The 24,784-nt window shown below is 38.8% G+C and overlaps 1 protein-coding gene across 5 annotated transcripts in view; it reads left to right on the top strand.

The window, feature by feature from the left end:
* Window positions 1-342: 342 nt before the first annotated feature.
* Window positions 343-24,784, top strand: part of bcas1 (brain enriched myelin associated protein 1) — a 108,698-nt gene continuing 84,256 nt past the window's right edge. For all 5 annotated transcript variants that reach the window (XM_039734470.1, XM_039734474.1, XM_039734471.1 and 2 more), the window contains exon 1: window positions 343-443. The gene's annotated coding sequence lies outside the window, so the exon portion shown is untranslated. The remainder of the gene's footprint in view (window positions 444-24,784) is intronic.

Here is a 24,784-nt window from a genome sequence, read left to right on the forward strand (position 1 = left end):
CTTGGTGTCTTCACGTAACATCTACACTCTGTCTTTCCAAAGCTTGTGCATGGAGTGCAATCATGAATGTCTTTCTTGAACAAATGGGTTCACCACAGTAAATGAGAATAACACTCAAGTCCATTAGAGGGTACTGCACTACTAGCTTCTTACTGCAGATCCCTGTGATATCACGCCAGCCTGATAGTTACTCCTAGTTTTGGGTCTGTGACCCTCTAACACAGTACAAGATGTCCAAACGCTGAAAGCTGCTTCACAGGAAGTGTGGCAGGCAGCAGCTGAGCTCCACCCCAGAAGAGCCAAGCAGTGCACATCTGCCTTAGTCTACGACAGAGTAACCTGAGCTCCAAGTGTGCAAGGACACAGAAAAGGCAAGGCTCCCGCCCCAATCTGTCATCACTCTGAGATATGCTGGACGGCTGAGGAGAAGGAGCGTTCATAAGGTAATAAATCGGGTCTTTAATGTTTCTACCTTTAAAGCCATGCAGCCCCCCTGTGCTTGTTGGTGGACTTGATAACAGGTGTGCAGAATCTTTAGGCTGCCCACCAGGTAGACCTTTGATGGAGAGAACCTTGCACTGCTGTAGCTTGCAGATTATTTTCCTTTAATTCTTAGTGTGTCAGTTTTCTTATACTTTTAACTTTAAAAGGTGGATAGTGTGTGGATGTGTGCAGTGCTCAGTCGGCTCTTAGCTTCAATGCTGGGAGACACATTACCAGATTTGAGGGCCGGCAATCTCTGGAATATTTAAAACATTTCATCCTCGGGGCACTTTTTGTGGTTACTCTTTTTCAGGTTGCTGCAGTATTTTACTTTTGTCAATTATTATTCCTTGCAGAGCTTTGACAAGCAATAGGAAAAAAAATGAGAGTCATTGAGACATTCCCATATTTACAAAAGGGTGTGTGCATTGGGAATGGCAAAGGCAGGATTTCATTTTAAAAATCAGTTGAATTCCTCATAAGACTGAATAGTAAATCAGCAAGGCATAAAAAAAGAGCTGACCAACTGTTTGGCAGTATTCAGAAATAAAGAAGAGCTACAGGTGGCCTGAAGGATGGAGACTTATCGTGTTCCAAAGTTCAGACCGCAGAAAGGGAAAATAATGCGAGTGCTCCAGGATCTAAGAGGTGTTTTGGTCTCAGTGGACCACTGCAAAGATTTCAGAGGGGGAGCAGCAGCTTAAAATTATGCATAAATCATCCGCATTTACATTTAAGAAAAACAATAAGGTTTCCTATTTTTTTTTTTTTTTTGTTTTGCAATTACTTGAATGAGTTTATTTTTAAAAAAACAGGTGTGACACATGGTAAGTATCACTGTCCAGGGAGCTACACTGTCAGTTTGGAGTTTGTCTGTCCTCCCATTCACCTTGGGGCTTTCCAACGTTATGCAGATTTCACTCACTTTTGCCTCTAGTTTTATTTTATGGATAATCATATTCATCAGTGTGCTCTGTAATAGTAGACTGCTTGGTTTCCACCTCATGCTTAATGCTGCAGGGAGAACGTTAGACCCTCCCCACCATGATGCTATTGAACTATAGGAGAAAATGTTTAAATTCAAACTCTATGCATGGACGATCCAGGATGCAAACCCCGGTCTCCTTATTGCAAGGCAGCAGCACTACCACTGTGCCACTGTACTGCCCATCTTTTCAACATGATACCCCAAAAAAAATATTTTCAGGAGTCTTTCTAATTTGAATATTATTTTTTTATTTATTAATAATGGTGTAATTAATGAAATATTTAGAAAATGCAAACAGCTATCAACATTGTATGACTAAATTAAAATGTGATATTTACTTTTTGGTATTGCCACTGTAGAGAAATGAAAAGGCATGAATGACACCTACATTTCTTGAAGGGCACAGAGGACCAGAGCTACTCTTCTTCTTCTTCTTCTTCTGGCTGCTCCCGTTAGAGGCGGCCACAGTGGATCATCTTCTTCCTTATCTTTCTGTCCTCTGCATCTTGTTCTGTTACACCCATCACCTGCATGTCCTCTCTCACCACATCCATAAACCTTTGCTTAGGCCTTCCTCTTTTCCTCTTCCCTGGCAGTTCTATCCTTAGCATCCTTCTCCCAATATACCCAGCATCTCTCCTCTGCACATGTCCAAACTAATGCAATCTTGCCTCTCTGTCTTCCAACCGGCCAACTTGGGCTGACCCTCTAATGCAGTGTTTCCCAAACTCGGTCCTGGGGGCCCACTGTGGCTGCAGGTTTTTGTTCCAACCAACTTCTGTTTTTAATTGAACTTCTGGGCTAATTAAATGAACGGTTATTTCCCAAGTTCTGCGTTTTGGGGACAATAAAGGAATTAGAAAACTAGTTTCTAAATTGTTTGCTAAAAAAAAATATATTAAAATGCACCAAGCAGTTATATAGGAATAATGTATTTTTTTCTTTTTAACAGTATTTTCATCTTGATTTTCATTCTACTTTTCAATGTGTTCTAATTGTTTAATTAATCGATTATTTACTAATTAGTGGGTCTGACGCTAAAGTAGTTTCAGCCTTTGATTATTCTGTGCTGTTTGCCTGTGTATCTGCTCATTTTTAATTGTCATAAATAAAATACAACAAAGGGAGAAGACTGTACAGAGAAAGGGAGAAATATAATGAAATCAACAAAAGAGAGTTAAGCATTTAAATTTATACAAAAAGCAGAAGTATTTGTAAATGTCTTAAAAATGTAAAATTCATGCTGCCATGCTTTTTTCTGAATGTCGAATGAGAGAAAAAATACCAGCTAATTAAATGAGCGCAACGTTATCAAGTGTTGTCACTGATTAGGAATCTGGTTGGAACAAAAACCTGCAGCCACAGTGGGTCCCAAGGACTGAGTTTGGGAAACACTGCTCTAATGTACTCATTTCTAATCCTAGTCTAAGCAACATAAATAGATTTCAGCACTGGACGGAGTCTCAGTTGGTTGCAAGATGAGCTTTATTTACCCTTTAGATAGACAAACAGAGCTTTATTTGCCCTCAAGGGCAAATTTTGCTTTTCACAGAAGCTCTTTAAATAAATCAATACATTGATTGATTAGATCAATACATTTATGTAACATAAACACTATGGTCTGAATAAATACCAGAATAACTAAAAAGGAAGAATTTGAAAACAAAAGAAAACCTTTGACTTGGCAGTCTCGTCACAGTGAGGCATTATGCAGGTTGTGGCAGAAGCGGTTGTTTGGCACCAACCCGACACTAACTGAAACTGGAAATACAGATGATAACGAGAATAAAGAGATTTTACAACTCTGGCACCCTGAGTAGTGGCCGCAGGCTCCATTTATAGCCCACCCGGAAGTGATATAGGTGATAATTGACCTCATTAGGATGCACCTCCGCATACGGGCTCAGGAAGCCATGCAGCTCCCCCCGGTGGTGGCCATGGAGCCCAACAGGGATGAGCTTCGGTGTTCCACAACAGTGGCCCTAATGCAACCCAGGGGGGCTGCCACCAAGTGTTCTGGGGGACGTAGTGTGCATCCCATGGCTGCATCCCCCGGATCCAGTGCCAAAGGGGTGTCTCGGCCGTCTGTCACAAGGTATAGTCACCAACCAACTGAATATGCACATCTTTATGGGGTACTGGAGTACCCATAGAAAAACCTTCACTGACCCAGTGTGAACATGAAGATTCCACACAGGAAATGACCACATACAGGGTTTGAACAAGAATGCTGGATTTGTGAGGCAGGAAGCAGTGCCAAGCACTATGCCACCCAACACCTATTCCAGCATTTGACTTTGAAGAGTTGGAAGTCTCTGATGTTTTGACTGATAAGGAGTCTAATAATGTGCATCAGATTGTTACAGACTGCTTGTTAGCAGGTGGGGCAGCTCAGTCAGTACAGGTTTTGCCAGACAGTTGGGTGAGGCGTGTAAGAAGGGATTGGATTGCCAAGACATTTGGAAAAGATCCCTAGCACCAAAACTAGAATTAATGTAAATGCTTGAGATGGGATCTTTGATTTTCTGTATAGATCACAAGGTAAAAGGAGAAACGCTCAATAATCAATAATCAAGTTTCTGGCTTTTGGTTAAAATGATGTCTAATGAGAACTACTGACTTTCACACCTTTTCGTGATAACTGTGCTTGAAGTCACATAGATGTTTGTCTTCACACTGAAATCAACCTAGTCCTCACAGACAGAACACATGCCTCCTAGTGGACTGAATGAGAATGGGCAGACTTTAATTAAACAAAATAATGGAAAGGGGAGAAGGTGCCCAGCTACTGTACTACCAGCAGGGTTAAAGCACATTAGTATGTCTCCTAATGTCATTTTGTTTTTTCCTTGGGTGTTCAAATCTTAAAAGACAAGCAGAAATTTCAAAAAGCAAATAGCAATAAAAAACAATACTAAGAGAGTAGACTATCAGGCATTTCTTCGTTACTTGTTTATGAGAAAAAAAAGTTTAGGTGTCACATATGTCCAATATATATACACCAATTAGCCACAATATTAAAACCCATGAAAGCTGAAGTAAGTAACATGATTATCTTGTTACAATGACGCCGTTCATGGGGTGGAACATATTAGGCAGCGAGTGAACAGTCAATTCTTGAAGGTGATGTGTTAAAAATGGACAAGTGTAAGGATATGAGTGGCTTTGATTGCAGCCAAATTATGATTGCTAGACAACCAGGTCAGATCATCTCCAAAACAGCAAGCGTTGTGAGGTGTTCCTGGTATGCAGTGGTTAGTACCTACCAAAAGTGGTCCAATGAAGGACAGCTGATAAACCGGAGACAGGTTCGTGGTGCCTAATGCTGATTGATGGGCACAGGGACCAGAGGCTAACCTGACTGATACGTTTCCACAATAGAGCTACTGTAGCACAAATTTCTGAAAAACATTTTACTGAACATGAGAGAAAGGTGTCAAAACACACAGTGCATTGCAGCTTGCTGTATATGAGGCTGTGTGGCCACAGACCAGTCAGAGTGCCCTTGTGGTGCCTTTCCAATGGAATAAGTGCCTACAATGGGCTGTGCCATTACTGGATGATGGAGCAATGGAAAAAGGTGACCTGGTCTGATGATTCATGTTGCCTTTTAGATGGCCACCATGTATGGATTGTTTACCTCGGAAAGAGATGACTGCAGAATGCCCTCTGACAAGAAGGCAAGCTGGCCAAGGCAGCATGATGCTTTTCGAAATGTTCTTTTTGGAAATTTTGAGTAATGGCTTTCATACAGATGTTAGTTTGACATGTACTGGACCACCTAACTAAAAATTGTTACAGGCCACATTCACCGCTTCATGGCAATGGTATTCCCTGATGACAGTGACCTCTTCCAGCTGGATAACGCACCATACACACCTCACAAATTACTAAGGAAAGGTTTCAGGAACATGACAGAAACTTCAATGTGTTGGCTTAGCCTCCAACATTTATCCCCTCACATTTCTTCCTTACCACATTTCGCCTTCCACAATTTACCCCCTGTAGATAATGAGTAGGCTACAGAAATGTAAATAATGCACCTAATTTTTTTATAACTTGCAATTTATTTTGGTTTAATAAATGCACATGTTAAAATTGCCAAAACATTAAACATGCTCTTTGCAAGTGGAACGTTTTTCACAAACCCAGATTCCATTTTGTTCATTTACCGTTATGTTTGAAAACACATAAATGTGGTTGTCATCATCTACAAATTTTCTTTAGCCTCTTATTGACAAAACTCTCTTTGCCATAGTAAATTTTTATAATATTATATGGTGCGGTGTGTATATATTGATATTGCACTGTCTGCGCTACTTGTTCTTCAGCACCATGATGCACTGCAGATAGTCATGCATCAAAAACTGCAAACTGTAACAATAGTGTGTTTGGATGCATTGAATTGTGTTACAGTGCTGATGAAAAAACTCAGCGAAATTTTGACATTTAAAATAAAATTTAAATAAAAAAAGCAATAAATTAAAGGTAATAATAATTTTAAATAAAGTTTAAATGACCAGGTAGGTGATAGGTAAAATATCTGGGGCGAAGTGTGAGGAGTAAAATGTGGGGAGCGAAAATGTATTAGGGTGAAATGTGGGGGGCAACTTTTCCAGATTCCCTCAATCTGATCTAGCATCTGTGGAATGTGCTGGAAAAAAAAGTCTGATCCATTGAGGTCCCCTCTCACAACTTGCACGACTTAAAGGACCTGCTGCTAATGTCTTGGAGTCCACTACCACAGGACACATTTATTGGTCTTGTGCAGTTCATGCCTTGAAGAAGCAGAGCTGTTTTGGTGGCACGAGGTGGGACTTACACAATATGCTTTCAATTAGGGTCAGAGGTAGCCCATGCCTATCTCAGTAGCTCTGAGAGCTAGGATTGAAAATCCATTAATTGGGTGCCATGCCAACGTAGGGTACAAACATTCACTCAAATCAGTCCCCAGGTAGCCAAACACATTTTAAAGGAACACTGCAGAACACAAATAAAAACCAGGACAGACAGAGAGAAAACATGCACACTCCACATAGTCAATGACCACACATGGAATGAACTAACTAATCACATACACTATGTGGGCCCAATTTTACTTTAAACATTGTGGTATGATAGAGAATGTCCTGCACACCCTGAAAACAACTGTTGAGACTGCTAAGGTTCCAATGAAACTTTGTTAGTCCCATTGTCTGCTTGAAAAGGGGCTTTTGCTTTCACATTATTGTTATTCCCCATTCTCCTTCTCCTTCACACTAGGGTAAATGTTATGGATAAATCAGGGAAAAAGAAAAGACATCTTATAAACGTGTAGGTTTTTTTACACTCACTAAAGGCACGTTAGATTGTCAGTTAAGATTTGTCCTTATTCTGCTGCTGGCTTCAAATCTCCTGACTGAAATGTTGAGGCTTTGTTCAAAGCTGGATCAAGGGGGACTTACTGAACATCAAAAGTGCACTCCAGAAGTACTTCCAGATAAGATGGATGAAGGTTATGAAGCCACAACCCCAGAACTCTCTCAAACAGCTCTAGAGTGCTCTGACAAGGCTGTCCCTTCTATCTCCCTCCCGGGTTCTCATAGTATTAGGGAAGGTGAGTTTATTGCGAGGTTCTTTAGCCTAATTACAGGAATGTGAATCTCCAGTTTGAGACATAAATGCTTCTGTATCATTTTAAACATTATGTGGTTTTCCTAAAAAACAGAACATGACTGCCAAACCCATAACAAAGTTCAGAAAATTCAGATTTAGTTTTCGGGCAGCAAACCTGGATGGGTCAGAAGTTCATTAGGCCACATTGTCCCTCAGAGCATGCTGCATCAGTCTTTGCCAGTTTAGCATCAATGATTAGTGTATTGTGCATATTATAAAACCACGCAAACACAGGGAGATGGTTCAGCACAACACAGACACTGACCGGGTGGGATACTGTACATGACACAAAATCAGTGAACACACCTATGCACACACTCACACATATCAGCTGAAATGGAGACCTAAAAGCGAAACTTCTGTTCATTTGAAATATATTAATGAATAAGCCCACAGCCTTACCACCCACACAGTACCAAACAATCTCAGCTTCTTTATTGTGCTACTCACTTTCTGTCTGATGGGCACACGCAATGCCTGACTGCCTGCAGGCCTTGGCAGGTCAGCATGCTCTTTTAACTCAAAACACACAAGCGTGTAGATCTAAATCAGTCTTGTAAAGGTGAAAGACCTGGACTTATTGTACAACCTCACCTAACAGAAATAAAATCAGTTCACCTACTGAAAGTCATGACTAACATAACGGGCATAACAGCTTAACCAATGGGCAGTGCAACTCCAATACAATACTATAGTAATAATGACATCTGTGATAATATTTATGTATGTGCTGCAACAGATATTATGTAAAATAATATTAAATCTTGGAAAGTATGTGACTATTGTTGCCATCTTGCAATCTATGCAATGTTTTTTTTCTGTATTGTATTTGCTTTTGTGTTTTCCTACAGTCAAAAACATGCTTTTACACAAACTAGTGACTCTAAATGAGACCACTGTGAGGCAGCATGGGTGTCTAAGGGAACCAATTCTGTGATTTGGTGGTGAATCATTAAGCACTGATTTTTAAATTGTCCTGTTGATCCCAGCTAGTCTTTTACTTCCACTTTGCACTGTAAATATCAAGTTATGAAAATACCTAGAAGGACTACTAAATCACCTTCCAAAAAGAATATTATTTTTAAGCATTGATGAACTTGGTAATAACTCAGAGATAAGTACAATCATTCACTGATTTCCATATGACTGAGTTAAGGCGATTCATACAGCTGAGAACCATAGGAAAAGAACAGGGTAATAATGATCTAGAAATTGCCAAAACCTGCAATTTCCATTATTATTATTATTATTATTATTATTATTATTATTATTATTATTATTATTATTATTATATTCACATTGTCACATCAATTTTCTGACTATTATAGGGCCCTTTAAGGTTTGTTTTGATTGGCCTTACCTTCCTTAACACCAGTGTTTCTCAACCTTTTTGGCTGCCAGTTTTGCCTTTTTAAAATTCATTGACAACCCACTAGCAGCAATTGAAAACTACCCTTTTGGTGTAACAAGCATGATTAAGGGTCATCCTTGATGAAGCAAGCTCATTTAAGAACATGGAAACAATAGCTTAGGTGACCCACTCACTATCTAACAACGTCAACCCAAGAAACACTGGCTTAGGCAACCCACTGTGATCTAATTGCAAACTAATGACAGCAACCCACAACCCACTGATAGCACAACCCAGCAGTTAAGAAACAGTTCCTCACATGGACCAGAGCATGCAGCTGGCAAAAAATGAAGATTGTTTTGTAAAGTAAACATACCGGTGACACTCACCAGACCCACAGAGCCTCAGTTGAATGATCTGTACACTTTGTGACTGACATACGGTCCTTTTGGCATTTGGTCAAATGGCTGGTTCCAAATGACGCTGTTTATCAGTGCGTGACTGTACAGAAAAGGTGTTTAAGGGAAATGTGCTGATGCAGCCTTTAGTGCTGCCTCCCCACACTTCCAATGTCATGGATTCACCTGGTCACTCTCTGTTGGGAGTTTACATTGTGAACAACACATGTATCACCTTGTCCCCTTCATATGGAGGGGCTAAACAGTGTAGCACACACACACCTCTGCCATCCCTAGCAGTCTAGCTAATGCCTCTCAAACTACCTCAGTATCTTATGCAAGACCAGAGCTACCTGTAAACCCATCCAAGAAAGTGAAATTTCCAATATTATAAAAGTTTAAAATTGGTCCACTTCCTCATAAAATGGATCTTACTTTGTGCACGAATACATATCTCTACAGAAGGTCAATATGTAACTGACAGAGCTAAATTCAACGGCCTTCACCTAACCTGATGGAATGTTAGAATGAATGGATTCTTTTGACTTTTGCTCTGTCATTATGTTTTATTTGCAATACCCGAAGTTGCCAAAGTTTGATTGTAACTGTGGAAGTTAAAATAAAGCCATAGAGTGTATTAGATAAACTAAGGTCAGTACAAAGTGTTTTAGAACCACAAGACTCACTTTACTAATGGGTCATTCTGCCTTTTTCTTTGTTTGTGTCTTTGCTGTGTTTTCTAGTTTACATCCCTCAATATAAATATATTATGGTATGTGAGTTTAAACTGGCTGTGAGGGTGAGATTATTTGTTTCTATGAGCTCTCACATTAATTGTTTCCGCTTTGTGCAGGGATGTTGTCTGGGCCGACTCTGTTCTCCATTTCTTTGAAATGAACTGACCAGCTTTCATAATGGAATGATAATTTCTTAACAAAGCAATCATTATTCTAAAATATTGCCAATTAATTTTAACAACTGCTCTAAACTTGCATTAATAGCAGCTAGCCAGTTCTCCTACCGGTTTCCTATTCAACCTCTCAGTCTTTGCAGTCCTCCCATTTGTCTCCACTGCCATTCACACTTATCTCCTCTGATCTCTCTTCCGCTTACAATTAGTGGAACTGCATAGTGCCCGACACTTAGATAGAAAAAGGTAAGGGTAGAATTTTTACCAGTCTCCACTTTACTGCTATATTTTTCTGTCCTGTTCTTTGCAGAACAATCCCTGCAGTTTCTTGGTATTCATTTCAATTAAATAAATGTTACAATTAAATATAATTATTTGAGTATCTGCATGGGATTCCTTGGATATCCCAAAGACATACAGTATGCGTCAGATTAATTGCCATTTCTAAACTGGACCTGTATGGGTTACGAGTGTGGATGTGTGGTACCTGATAGTGATGGGACGCATGTGAGACTCCCTAGGCTCCTCACTTGGATATACAGTAGCAGATTTTGGAATATTACATTCATTTGAATGAGCACAACGTTTTACTATTTTATCATTATCCTCACACATGATACAATGTGTTGGTGAGTTGTGCAGGGTGGGATATAAGTTTGAACAGGCTGGCAGCACTCAGACAACAAGTGCAAGGCAAAGGAAATGGGCAAGACCTCACAGACAAGCTAAGGCTAAGCACTTTGCCTAATGAAGCAATTAATAAAGTGAAATGCCAGACAAGAGTTCAAGTCAACATTCTTTCAGATGCTTGTATTTAATTTTTTTGCCTTTGGCACTCCTGTGCAGAATAGGCCTGCACAAAGCTACTCTGCACTTAATTCTTGTAGGTCTCTGTGCCTGAGTACAACATTCATGCAGAGGTTGCTAAGAAGATGTTAAAAGCCGTACAGTAATATGATCAGAAATCATTTATTATTGTAATTTGGCATTTTTTTATTTTATTGATTTTATTAAAATCAAATAACATTCCATACAAATAAGTCAAGCTTTACAAGATTTTATTCGAAACAAATCAACCTCCACCCATGAGAAAGAGAGCTAGGCCAGCAGAGTAAATCTTTAAGCTAGTAAAATTAGTAAGTAGAAAAAGTAATAAATGAACAAAAAATAAATTGAGTAAAAAAAAAATTGAGGAGAAAATCTGCTTCCTCAATTAAAATGGTTATTCTAATATGTTATTGATTAGATCCAGGTTTTGAAAAAGCTTTGTGAGAATCTGATTTTTTTAAATTTTAAATAATACGCGCCAGCCTCTTTGCATCTCTGCCTCTCGCATTATGAAGAGGGGGGCTGAACGCACTCCAAGGAAATGCAGTCGCTCCTCCAGAACAACCTCTTAATCGGCGATACAATGGGAAACAAATACAATTTTTTTTTACCTCCTCTATGCTCGATTAGCTGCTTGTGCCGTGCTGCGTGATCTGCATGTCGCGCTGCGCTTCGAACATTTAAAAGCCTGTACAGCAGCTGTCCTCCTTGTCTTGTGGGACGTTAATGTGTCTCTGAGAAAATCACGTCTCAACCCAAGATTTTTTTTAGATAAAAGAGAGATATAACATCAGTTACCTACTGACTTAAAAGAGGTGGGCTAGAATTCTTCCAGTTGAACATAATAAGTCTACATGCTAATAGTGAAGTAAAGGCAATTACAGTTTGTTTGTCCCTCTCCACTTTAAGCCCATCTGGAAGTACACCAAACACAGCTGTTAATGGATTAATAGAGATTGTGACACCAAGGCTGTTTGATAGGCATTTAAAACTTTTTGTCCAGAAAGATGTTAATTTGGTGCACACCCAAAACATGTGGCTCGGTGAGGCTGGAACTTGACCAACATTTTGGACAATTTTAAACTAATTTTAAGTTGAATAATTGTATGCTTTGGGCATATGGACCTCGAGTGAATTGTTGCCTTCCACTCCTTTTCTGAGATGTTGAGTGACAGATCCTTTTCCCACTGTACTCTTGGATCTTTGAAAAGGAGGGACTGTAAAATGGTTTTAAATATTAAGGAGATGCTGTCTGAATGGTCAAGACAGATCAATATTTTTTTCGGCATCGAGGTAGGTGGAAGGTGAGGAAAAGTGGGCAGGTTTTGCTTAATAAAGTTTCTAATTTGAAGGTAGTGAAAGAAATACCATCCATCCCTCCATTTTCCATCCATTTTCCAACCCGCTGAATCCAAACACAGAGTCACTGGGGTCTGCTGGAGCCAATCCCAGCCAACACAGGGCACAAGGCAGGAACCAATTCCGGGCAGGGTGCTAACCCACCACAGGACACACACAAACACACCCACACACCAAACACACACTAGGGCCAATTTACAATCGCCAATCCACCTAACCTGCATGTCTTTGGACTGTGGGAGGAAACTTGAGCGCCCAGAGAAAACCCACACAGACACGGGGAGAACATGCAAACTCCACGCAGGGAGGACCCAGGAAGCGAACCCGGGTCTCCTAACTGCGAGGAAACAGCGCTACCACTGCGCCACCGTGCCGGCCCTGTGAAAGAAATGCGTTGCAGGAAAGTTAAATTTGGAGTGTAATTGTTTGTAGGCTGTCAACACGTTGTTTATGTACAGATCTCTAAGTGATTTAATCCCAAATGTTTTCCAGACATTAAAAACTGCGTACGTTTGAGAGGGTGGAAAAAGGTGGTTCTCGTGCAGAGGTGCCACAGATAAAAGCTTCTTTATCTTAAAATGCTTCCTACATTGGTTCCATATTCTGAGCGAGTGAAGCACAATTGGGTTCTTAGTATATTGGGAATAACTTGTACTTATTGGGGTAAAAGACAAGGAATATAAAGAAGTACTGCAGGATTTTATTTCTGTTGCAGACCAAGCCTGCGTATGTTCATCTATTTGTGTCAATGTCCAGGTTTTTATAGTTTGTATGTTTGCTGCCCAGTAATAAAATTGAAAATTAGGTAGAGCCATGTCTCCTTCTGCCTTAGGTCTTTGTAGGGTCGCTGTTTGGATACGTGGATGAATTGAATTCCAAATAAATGAGGTTATTGTTGAATCTAATTCTTAAAAGATAATTTATTGATGTATATTGGAATGCTTTGAAATAGAAAAGAAGTTTCAAAGGATATCCATCTTAACAGTGTTAATTCTTCCAGCTAAAGTGAGATGAAGGGTAGACCATCTATGCAAGTCTTGCTTCATTTTTTCCATACAGACGGCAAAATTTTGTTGATAAAGAGCTTTATGTTTACTTGTGATGTTGACCCCTTGGTATTTAAACTGATCAAATTTGGCTTTTTATTTACTAAACATGCCATCTTAGCCTTAAAAACGTAGGCTAGATCTCTGTTGTGTGTTAGGGTTTGCACATTTCCTTTGGTTGTGAGTAGGCTTTCCTGGGTACTCCATTTCCTTCATTATCCTAAATAGATGCATGTTTGGGTTTTTGGTGACTTTAATGAATGAATGTGCTTGAATATAGACTGACATCTTGCTCATCTTGTATGACACATTTAGGACCTGCTCTGGCTCCCATTTAACTTGTCTCAACAAAGTGGGTTCAGCAGAGGAGTAGGTTTATAGGGTCATTACTGACCTGATTGTAGAATATAACAACATTACCTTAAAATGTCTGTCTTACTTACCTGAAAACTCATTTATCTTTGGGAAATAAACTCAAAAAGGCTTCAAAACATCTACATAAAACACAGTTTAGAACAGATATAATATCTGGGAATTTAACATTTTCACTCAGTGCGTAATTAAAGTTCTTAGTATTTCTCTGTTCTTATAGGCACTATATTATCTACTCTATATGTATAAAAATCCTAAGCCTAAAAGTGCAACGATTTTGTGCAACAATTTTATGTCACGTTTTTTGTCACACTTTAAATCAGGCTTATTTTAAAACCTACATATATATGTTTGGTATCATTCTTTTCAGAATCTATTGAACTTTAATGTGATGTTGTTAGATTTTCAGATTCTTATTCAGTTTTTAAATTATAAACTACAATATCAATAAAGTTGTGGTTTTTGTCAGTTAAAACAAATGGATTGTTTATTCAGTCTCTTATAAATACTCATCGAACATAGCGGACCTCAATTTAACAGGAATACTCCAATCGGTAAGAGAGTAAATATTTTATTCTTATTTCATGATTTTTACTTTGTTAAATAATAAATAAAGCCGTTAAATAATTATAGAATTTCATACTTCAATAAACAATCATTTTTGTTTTGTTTTGTACATTTACAGATTTTACTAATATTCTGACCACACTGGGGGTTGGGTGCCCCTAGTATGCACTATATCACATAATGTATATGCTGTCATGTTTCATACTTACTGAAATAGCATTTCAGAACTCTTCTTTCAGTTCCAAATGTTTCCTTTTTCTTTTTACTCACATACAAAGTGTTCATACCTTTCAAATCTCTCTTTTTATAAACCGTGGATAATTATTATTAACAAATTCTGAAGACTAGAAAATACTTTGCAAGACATGAAAAACCTTTATTTAGTGTGTCCCTGCACCATGTCTCCATGGTTTGAGTCCTGAAGATCATATCTCTTTAATGCGAGGTCCAGAAAAGCATGCCCTGGGTCTCCTTGTCACCACACCCATTCTGAGTAAGCACTTCTCACACAGGTCCACTATCAAACTAACATTTCTAGTTGTTTCCAGTGTCACTTCTCTACCCCAAAGCATGAGAACTAAATCAAAGATGGTGGCAAAGGCCATCACCTTGAGAGGTTAACAACCTTCAAAACCTGTCTAAAAGATATTTCCTGGGAACATTACTGAAATTGTTCTACATATCTTGCTAAGGGATTGACTGCTGAACCCAATGTATTCAGGTTTTACCAGATAAGTGGTTAGGGTGGGTAAAAATGGTTCAACATACTGAAAGTCCCTCAAGTAAGTGCATAATTTTAAGGGGAACCTGAAGAAAATGCGACAGGACAGAGGTCACACAATTTCAAAGAAAGTACTGGAATATGTTGCATTAACAAATCTGAGGAGGCTTGGCTTACCAAAAGTGTAAATCAAAACTGGTAAAGTTAGAAGAAAGATGAGCCACCCAATCCTGTTCAATCCTTGAGTTTGTAGTAATTCCATAAAATATTAGTGAAGATTCTGGAATGCTTTAATGAAAATTTCTATTATACTTTTGCCAACAGTTTTTATCACCAGTTTATTGCTTTAACATTATCAAAACAGCAATATAATTCTTATGCTTCCCCAAAATAACAATACAGCGCTTTTATTCATCACTTGTAAGTTTACACATTTTACTGCTATATAATATTCAATCACAGTGGTTTTAATTTGACTTTTTAAACACTGACTAGCAGAAAATGACTCTTTAATGTCTAACTGAAAACAGATCCCTAAGTTAATTACAAATATACAGTATAGCACAAAGCCATCAATCGCATAATTATTGCCCCCTTTAATTTGACTCACCTAAATCAACACAGGTGTGTGCAGACAATTTAATTTAGAAGTCATATAAAATCACCTTCATGTAGTCAGGGGGTTTCACTTGAATGATATAAGAGTTAATATGGTGGCCCAACCCACACAATGAAGACAAAAAGAAAACTTAGAGCAACTCTGTGAGAAGACTATTGGAAGGATACACAAACACATTCAAGTCACTACAAAATCCTTTACAATTCTGTTAAATCGGTCATTAAGAAATGGAAAATATATGGCACAGCTGTAAATCTGCCAAAAGCAGGCCATCCATAAAGATTGAGTGATTGTGCAAGAAGAGTAGCAACATAGGAGACCAAGAGACATACAAGAACTTTGAAGCTACACTGGATGAGATTGAAATCACTGTGCATACAACTGTTAGCTGGGTGCTTCACCAGTGGCAGCTTTATGGGAGACAGGCAAAGAGAAAGCCACTGTTAAAAAACACACATGACATCTCAGCAAGACTTTGCCAGAAGTCACATGGGAGACTCTGAGGTAAGAAAGAAGAATATTCTATGGTCTAATGAGACCAAAATCGAGCTTTTTAGCCATCAGACTAATTGGCTTGTTTGGTGTAAGCCAAAACACCTCACTTAATCAAAAACATCCCATCCCCACCATGATGATTGCAGCATTATGCTGTGGGGATGCTTCTCTGCAGCAGGCCCTGCAAGTTTTGTGAGTGTAAAGGTTAAAATGAATTCAGCAAAATATTGGGAGGAATACCTGATGTAGACTGAAAGACACCTGGACCATGGTAGAAGATTTGTTTTCCAGAAAGACAATGAGCCCAATCAAATAGGCAAAACTACAGAGGAATGGCCTAAAAACAACAATGTTGATGACCTGGACTGGATGAGTCAAAGTCCACTGCATTTATCAAGCTTCTCAAAATTACTCCTGGGAATTGTACCAAAAGTCTAACTAGGATCAGAATCTGTCCAACCCCAGATTCTACATAAGCTGTATCTACAAAGCATTTTACACCTGCTCCTGCTTAGAAGTATGAGTTTATGTTTGAGAAGAATGACGTCATGATATCATATCACATCAAATTGTGAAATGGCACTTATGAATGTGTTTTGTAGTTTTCTTTGGAATCATGATAATGCTTTCTAGTTTTCTGACACTAACTCCAAGACTTCACCACAAAGATAATAATAGTGATTACAATATTCAGAGTAATAGGAGGAGAAGAAGAAGAGGAAGCAGGAAAACATAATAAGCTAGGATACTGCACATAATTCTTGCCGCTTCGCAAAAAAACATCAAGAATAATACTGTAGCAAACACCAAAATGGAAAGACCAAGTTACACACACCAAATGAGAGTTACTCCCTATAACAGGCTTGTTTGCTTAGAAGATTTTCAAAAGGTAACTGTGAACCTCTTGTTTATTGGGGCAACCTACTTAAATTATGTTTATAAATAACAATGCATTCAGGAAAAGAACAAAATTAGACAAAATGCAAGATTAAAAGATGAAAAGGTGGGGTCCAGACTTACGGGGGCAGGTTAAATGGGGGGGAATAAAGAGGGTAGAGAAAGAGAGCAAGCTATATCTAATCTATCCTTTTAATCCTTATAATTATAACTACCAATGTAACAATAGGCTGCAGGGCAATAACTCGTGGGAAAATTGGAAATTAAAGCTGTCTCATTTTCAGTTCAGACTACAAAATTACATCAAAAATTCAGAATCAATGTCTCCATGATGGGACAGTTAACTTTGTGAGCTGGAATGTTAAAGGCCTGAATCATGAATTAAAGAGAAAGAAAGTATTCTCTCACCTAACAGGTTTAAACACTAAAATAGTATTTTTACAGGAGACACACTTATTAAACAAGGATCAGTTCCGGCTGCAAAAAGACTGGACTGGCCAAATGTTCCATTCTAGCTTTACAAAGAAAACTAGAGGAGTGGGAATTCTCATACATAGAACAGTCTCATTTGTGGTATCAGATGTAGTATCTGATCCTGAAGAGAGATACATGATTGTCATGGGCAATTTATTTAACTGTAAAGTGATTTTGATAAATTTATATGCACCCAATGTGGATGATAAGGAATTCATGCAAAATGTATTTGCATCCATTCCCAAAGTGAACACTCATAAATTTAAATTTAATAAAATTATAATGGCTGGGGACATTAATTGTGTTTTAAATCCACTCCTAGATTGGTCTCCTGTCATAGGGGAATGACATCTAACACTGCAAAGACAATTATACAGTTTTTAACTTACCACAACCTATCAGACCCCTGGAGGTTTCCTAACCCAAACTCAAGAACATATTCCTTCTACTCACCAGTGCATCATTGCTACTCAAGAATTGATTATTTCTTTATAGATAATAATTTCTTGCCTACGATTAAATCTTGCAAGTACAACACTATTGTTATTTCTCACCATGCCCCTCTGATCTTGGAGCTAAAGTCACTATGCCCCACACACCCATCTCGCAGATGGCATCTTAACCCACTTCTATAAGCAGATGAGAACTGTACAGAATTTATATCCAAACATATCAGTTTCTTCCTTGAGACAAATGCATCCTCAGATGTCTCTGCAGGAATACTCTGGGAAACTCTAAAGGCCTTCTTAAGAGGACAGATTATTTCATATCTTTCCCACAGAAATAAATTAGAAACCAAGAAGGTATCAAAGCTAAAAGATGAAAAGGATTTGCCTAAAATGTCAGTCCAAAGCAAGACACAATCAAGAAACTGGAGTCCAAAAGCAAAGACAAAAATCCATAAAATGCAAAGGTAATCAAATGTTTACAAAATCTCCCCACAATACTCAATGGTCCACTTCTGGAACCCTCTGTCTGACCTCAGCAAAATGGCAGTGGGAGGAGCCAGTAGCAATGACATCATGGTGGCCCCTTATAAAAAAAACAGATTACAAAAAAAGATGAGCCCGCCTCCTATGGTTCCACTCACAAAACACAAGGAGCACTTAAAGAAAACAGGACATGCAGTAAATACTAAACAATTAACACACTGTCAAAGATACATAAAAGCATAAAACTACTTTAAACAGAACAATAAACAGGAATATAAACCCAAGCCAGTGATTAAATACAAATTGTGACACAATACTGAAGTGTTGACTGAAGGGACAGACAAGATGAACTCCTTATTCCTTGGATATCCAGCAAAACAGAAATAAAACCAAAGACAACCATGAACTTTTTAAGCATTTTCCAAAACAAAAATACAAATATTTGAGTTTCTTTTACTTGTATCCTAATTTATTTTTTATGGTGCTAATCTCATTCTCAGGAGTAAATTTTCCATTATCCTTCACCTCAAAAAATTTGCTAATGGTATCCATGATGTCACATGTCAACATGTGACCAAGCTGGTGGCCAATGACCTTGTTTTCACAAGTCCTTGCCAACAGTTGCTTACCCACCATGAATGTTATTTCATAATGGCATTGAAAATGAGCCAACCTGTTTAATAGCTTAGGTAACCTAATGCCATTCAAGCATCAATCCTCCATCTCATCATTTAGTATCTGTCCCACGTGCCACTATTCCACAGCACTATATAGCAATTGTTGTCTGTAGCTATAATCAAGCCAGTGGATCCATCTCCAATGACGTTAGACATGGTTAGTGGTAAAACTGGATTAATTCAGGTAATCTATGAATCAGAGAAAAGGAATGATTGTAGACCTTTTTCATTTCCGAGCAACAAAAGAAGTAACTGTCCACTTAAGAATTTTCTCAAAGGTCACAGAGTTGCCTCTGTAGGCACAGACAACAGAAATCTAATTTCATTTATAACACATGCTCGTGTTTTCTTATATATAAGGATGCAGTTAGGATATGGCTCTACACAGAGACTTTTGCAAACATCCTTGTCAGGATATCAGGAGTTTCTGTTTACATGGATGACATTTGACTCTGTTATTTAAACACCATTGTTCCTGATGAAAGCCTGCAGGCTACATTTCTAAGTCACACTTGGGAGTCTCGGTGTAAATGTAAGCAAATGTCTGTCTGGTCTACCTTGAATCTACTTGAAAGCAGAGCCCACTCGTTGTGATCCTGCACCAACCAGACTCATTTCTTAGGATTGCAGCACATTCCCATTCCATAACTTTTAGCCATCATATGTCTGTTTTGTTATCCTCTTAAAGAAAAAAAATCTGGGTTTGAACTTCTGCAAAGTCAAAGAGCTACTGACTAGTTTCTATGTTTTGGACCATTTCTACCTGTGAAGGTTTTACGAGCTGATGAAGAAAAGACATTTACTTTTCATACAATGCGTCCCACTGATCAGAAGTTTTTAGTTGGAGAGTCAGAGACTCTGCATTGTATCTGAGCTTATAAAAAGTCACATACTCAGTTTTACTGTTAACTCCATAACTTTGTACATTGTCTACCAAGCGCTTAGAATTTTTGATTGTGCTTCTCAGGATCTAGCTGTCATTTGCTATACATATCCCTCTATGCCTTTAATATCCTGCGGCAGTTCATTCCAGAACATGACAATTTTTTTAATGGTTGATGTCACCAGAGCCCCAGCCTTATGCTAGGCTTAAAGATGACTTTTCATGCTTCAAAATGGTAAGCACTGCGCCCTCAGAGGGTGTAAACCAGTGACCCGACATTTGCGCGATAGACATATGAGCGGCGACAAAATAGCGCCCATTAAAATGCGGCGTCAAAATGGTGCCGACAAAATCGCGCCGAAAAAATCGCGAAAGTTTAATTAAATATGAATTACTAGTTTAAAGCATATAAAATAATGTTTATTATAGAAATCAATATTATGAGACACGGCACGCAGATAGTCCTTAGGATCACATCCTGCATATGTAGGAAGAATTGCAGCAAGACGTCTTGATAGTTGAGCGTATTTAGACTTGCTGGCTGCCTGACTGCTGGTAATTCCGCTTTGTATACAATTGCCTCTCAATCGGCCAACGTAATTGTCCTCCCAGTAATCATAAACATTCTAGAGATTGTCGGGTCTACTCTCGCTCAGTTCATCGAAAGAGGACCCAACATCTTCCGGAGGAACGAAACTCTGCAATTAGCATCTTTGAATACAGTTATAACCTAGCACATAATGTGTACATAATGCGCACGTACGCGTCCCACTCTCTTGGCCTTTCTCGCGATTTTGTCGCGCTCATTTGTCCGTTGAGGTTTTGTCGGGGCTCATATGTCTATCACGCTTTTGTCGGTGGACCGTGTAAACCATGATTGGGCACTATAAAAGGAAAGCAAAGCTGCACAGAACATGTTTAGTGGACTGAAACTGACTGCAGGATGGAGGAGCGTTATCTACTTACTGTAATTCATTCCAAGGTCTTAGGAACCTATCCCTGCAACATTGCATGAAAGGCTGGAATCCTACTTAGTTGGGGTGCTAATCAACTTAGGCCTGTTCACGCAGAGAAACAACAATGAATATTCACATCATGTGGATGTCAGAGAAAACAGTAGCACCCAAATAAAGCCATCAAATAATATAGGAAGAATGTGCAAATACCAAACATGCAGAGTCCAAGCTAGGAATCAGTCTCAGGCCTGTAGAGCTGCAAGTCAGAAGTACTAACCACTGTGCCACCCACTGCAAAAATAAAAAAAAAAAACATTAAGAAAATTATCAGCACTGTAAAGCACATGTTAGGTTCTTGATCACGCTGGTATCCATTCCGGTGCTAAAGCCTTACTTTCATGTGTGCTGTTTAAATAAAAGGAGAGTCTATTTACTCTGTATCAGCTGAATGTTATAAAGACAAAGAAATGCTGATAAAAATAAGTGGGCTGTGCATTTATTTTGCTTTGCTGCTGGTGATCACAGTTACGCTGAATTGAAGAAGCTTTTTATGGCTGCTTTAACTGCCACTGGTTTCCTAAAGCAACAGGATTAGTGAAGGAAAAGCTGGGTTGCTAAGTACAGAGGTCTTCATCTTTATAATGGAGAGCAGAATCTGACAAGTCAGCACTGTTTTATTGCCAAGATTAATTACACCACCCATCAATTCAGAGTATGAACTTTGCATTAATATTTACCTTTCTTTTTCAGTTTACTGATCTCTGCCAATCCTTTTTTTTAACAAAAAAAAAATTTCCTACAATTCTGAATTTGATGAATATACAGTATGAATGAAATGCACATCTCACAGCATCACAGATTACACAAACCGAATGAAAGTGCTTTCTGTTTACAAAAGTAAATTTATTCTGTAATGGAGCCTGAATTACAGCATGTGTGCAGTCAATCACGCCAATGACTTTAGGAACATCAGCTTATTGCTGAAAATTGTCTTTGGATCTTATCTTGCACACCCTGACCGTATGGAAACTGGATGTACCTAGGTAACATCTTAATTATGCTCAGAGCCTGAAGTGGGCTAGAACACCCTACTGGCATTTCATTAGTTTTGTGTGTAGAGACACATTACACCCTAACCTTGCATGTATTTAAGCAAAATTAAGCCACCCAAGGGAGACAGTTTCCATCACCCAGCCCAAGTCCACTCTTACTGTTCAAAGACAGGAGTCCCCGTGGACTATGATGTTTGCTGATGACATTGTGATCTGTAGTGAGAGTAGGGAGCAGGTTTTTTTTCTCAGATCGCTTTTCAGAAGAAAGTCAGTTTCGTAGTTTTTATGAACAGTTTGAAAGTGCCTTTCCACATTTTCCTTCTTTGGAATAGCAATGATAGATTAACAGATCAGACAAGCGCACTTTGATTGTGACATTGTGAGAGAAAAAATCCTCTTCCAATTCCACATCCAGCCCATACCCTCCCCAAACAATTTTTTTTTTAAATCACTTCTTTAGTCGATAGAAATTGGAAGGCAATCTATTTCACAGCTGGAGTTTTGCAGTAGCTCGTGCGTTTGATCGTATGTGTGGGATGACCAGTGTGTTACAGGGAAAGAAATAGACTGGCCGCCCTGTATGTCAATCAAGTGGCAAATGCCATAGGGAGGATATATGATAGACTAACGTTTAAAAATATTTTTTTTGAATGCAACGCAATCTACCTGCACTACCTTTGCGATCGACGTCTTGGGCACCCCTGGTCTACAGGATGGTAGTGAAACCAGCTTTGTTATATGGGTTAGAGACGTTGACAATGACCAGAAAGCAGGAGACAGAGCTGGAGGTGGCAGAGTTAAAGATGCTAAGATTTGGATTGGTTGTGATGAGGATGGATAGGATTAGAAATGAGTACATCAGGGTCAGCTCAAGTTTGACAGTTGGGAGAAAAAGTCATTATGGTGTGTTGTGTGTAGAATTCTGAGGAAAAAAATGAATTTAATCCATTTTGGAATAAGGCTGTAACATAACAAAATGTGGAAAAAGTGATGCGCTGTGAATACTTTCAGGATGTACTGTATTATAAGGCCATTTCTTATTAACTAAATGCTGCAGATTATATTAAAGACAAATATTAGATTATCACCACACAAACAGTACATGTACAGTATGACAATATGAGCACCATGGCAGGTGTGGGACATACACACAAAAAGCAAAGCACAATGGGAAACATGCAAACATAATAACTCACCTTACAATGGAGCACCCTCAGTAAAGCTGAGTAAAACATTTTTTTTAAGATGAACCTTAAAAACATCTATCCATAACTTCTTATGGCGTTTTTTCATTTTAATATCAGAAAAAAGGGCAGAGTCTATTCCAGTCTCATCTGATTTTCAGGTATCTAACCATTTTCTGTCTGTTCCTTCATTAACAACTTTGGACATACACACACCTAATTTAACAAGTGAATCAAAAATCACCTATTTAATTATTTGTGAATTAATAAGTACTTTTATCCAAAACAGGACTTTGTGTATTTGAAAAATGATTAATGGACAGACCTAGCAGTGTGATTGGGTGGGCATTGCCCCTGGATGCCTTCCCACATCAACAGGTCTAACTCATTAAGTGCACACATCTTTCATAAAAGAGGCCATGATGGCGCTCAGATTTAACCAACCACATTCCACATCTTGCATAGGAGTTATCTTCATTAATGAAACCTCATTGTTCAAATGACCTGATCGACTCCTTGAAGTTTTGATTTCCTTGAAGTTGTGATTACATCTTGCCTGAAGAAGGGCCCTGAGTTGCCTCGAATGCTCAAATATTGTAATCTATTTAATTAGCCAATAAAAGGTGTCATTTTGTTTGAGTTCTTACTACATTCACAATGGCTAACATGGTACAGCACACAGTGTACAGAGAACCATGGTCTACAAAGTGCTACCAAAAGATGATTAGTATTTATTGTTGAAAGGTACAGACCAGAATGGGATGCAAAAAAAAGTCACTGCTTTATATGTGTCATGGAAAACTGTGAAGACCATCATTAAAGGAATACTCCACCCAAAATCAATATTATTTTAAATGTTACTTCTTCCATGTGATTCATAGTGACGACCAAGAAACATTTTTAATCTTATGTTTGCATACAGAATGGAGGTAACGCACTTTATGATTCAAACAAACCTATGCAGGACAAAAGCAAACAATAGCAAAACATCCATGACAAAATATTTCAAATCCAAATTCTTTCTTGAAGCACAAGTCAAAAGATTTTAAAACAGTGCATTATTATTACTATACCTGACTTTAATATAGAAGATTATTTAACAAGAATTGACATAAACCAAAAAGTACAATAGAACTAAGAATGATTTAATGCAACTGCCTAACCATGTAAGTCACAAATGCCATTTCAAAGAGTGTGTAAGGCATTGTATCACCCTTAGTCAATTGACTTCCTAATTTCTACAGTACTTGAAGGGAAACAGGTCAGGTCAGCTTAGGAAGCATGCACCGGTACAGTGAGTTGCTGCACCCATTTCACGATGAAACAGCTCAGGATCCCGGTTGGCAACCCCCCAGACAGACATGGGGTCCAGTCCCACTACCCAGAATGACCATCTATCTACCCCAGCCAGGTGTTACGTGGGCATCCTCTTGGCCTGGTCCAGTCACCTGGGTCCTCAACAATGACTCTTGGGGAATTGCGCCAAATGGCCATAGTGTTGTAACTGACGGCCCTCACAAAGCAGGTAATGTGCTGCATTTGGGACTCCGTGAGCATCCACTCATTCGACACAAAGTCAAACCAGCAGTACCCAAGGATTATCTGAAGAGACACAGTACCGAAGGAGTCCAGTCTCACAACCATAAAGTCAAACAGAAAACACCAGGACGTGAAAGACTTGGACCGTCGTCCTTTTGCAATAATATCAGGAGTGCCAAACACCCCTTTCCAGCGACCTCATGACTCCCCATGCTCTCCCAATCTATCTGCTGACTTCACAGGAAGAGTCACCAGAGACATGAATGTTGTTGCCAAGGTAAGTAAACCTTTTGACAAGGTCAACATTCTCTCCGCAGAGAGACACTCTGCTGATGGCTGTGACCAAGAAGTCAGTAAAGGTCTGGATCTTAGTTTTTATCCAGGACACACGTAAGCCC

Source organism: Polypterus senegalus, chromosome 14 (assembly GCF_016835505.1).
Source record: "Polypterus senegalus isolate Bchr_013 chromosome 14, ASM1683550v1, whole genome shotgun sequence".
Lineage (NCBI taxonomy): Eukaryota > Metazoa > Chordata > Cladistia > Polypteriformes > Polypteridae > Polypterus > Polypterus senegalus.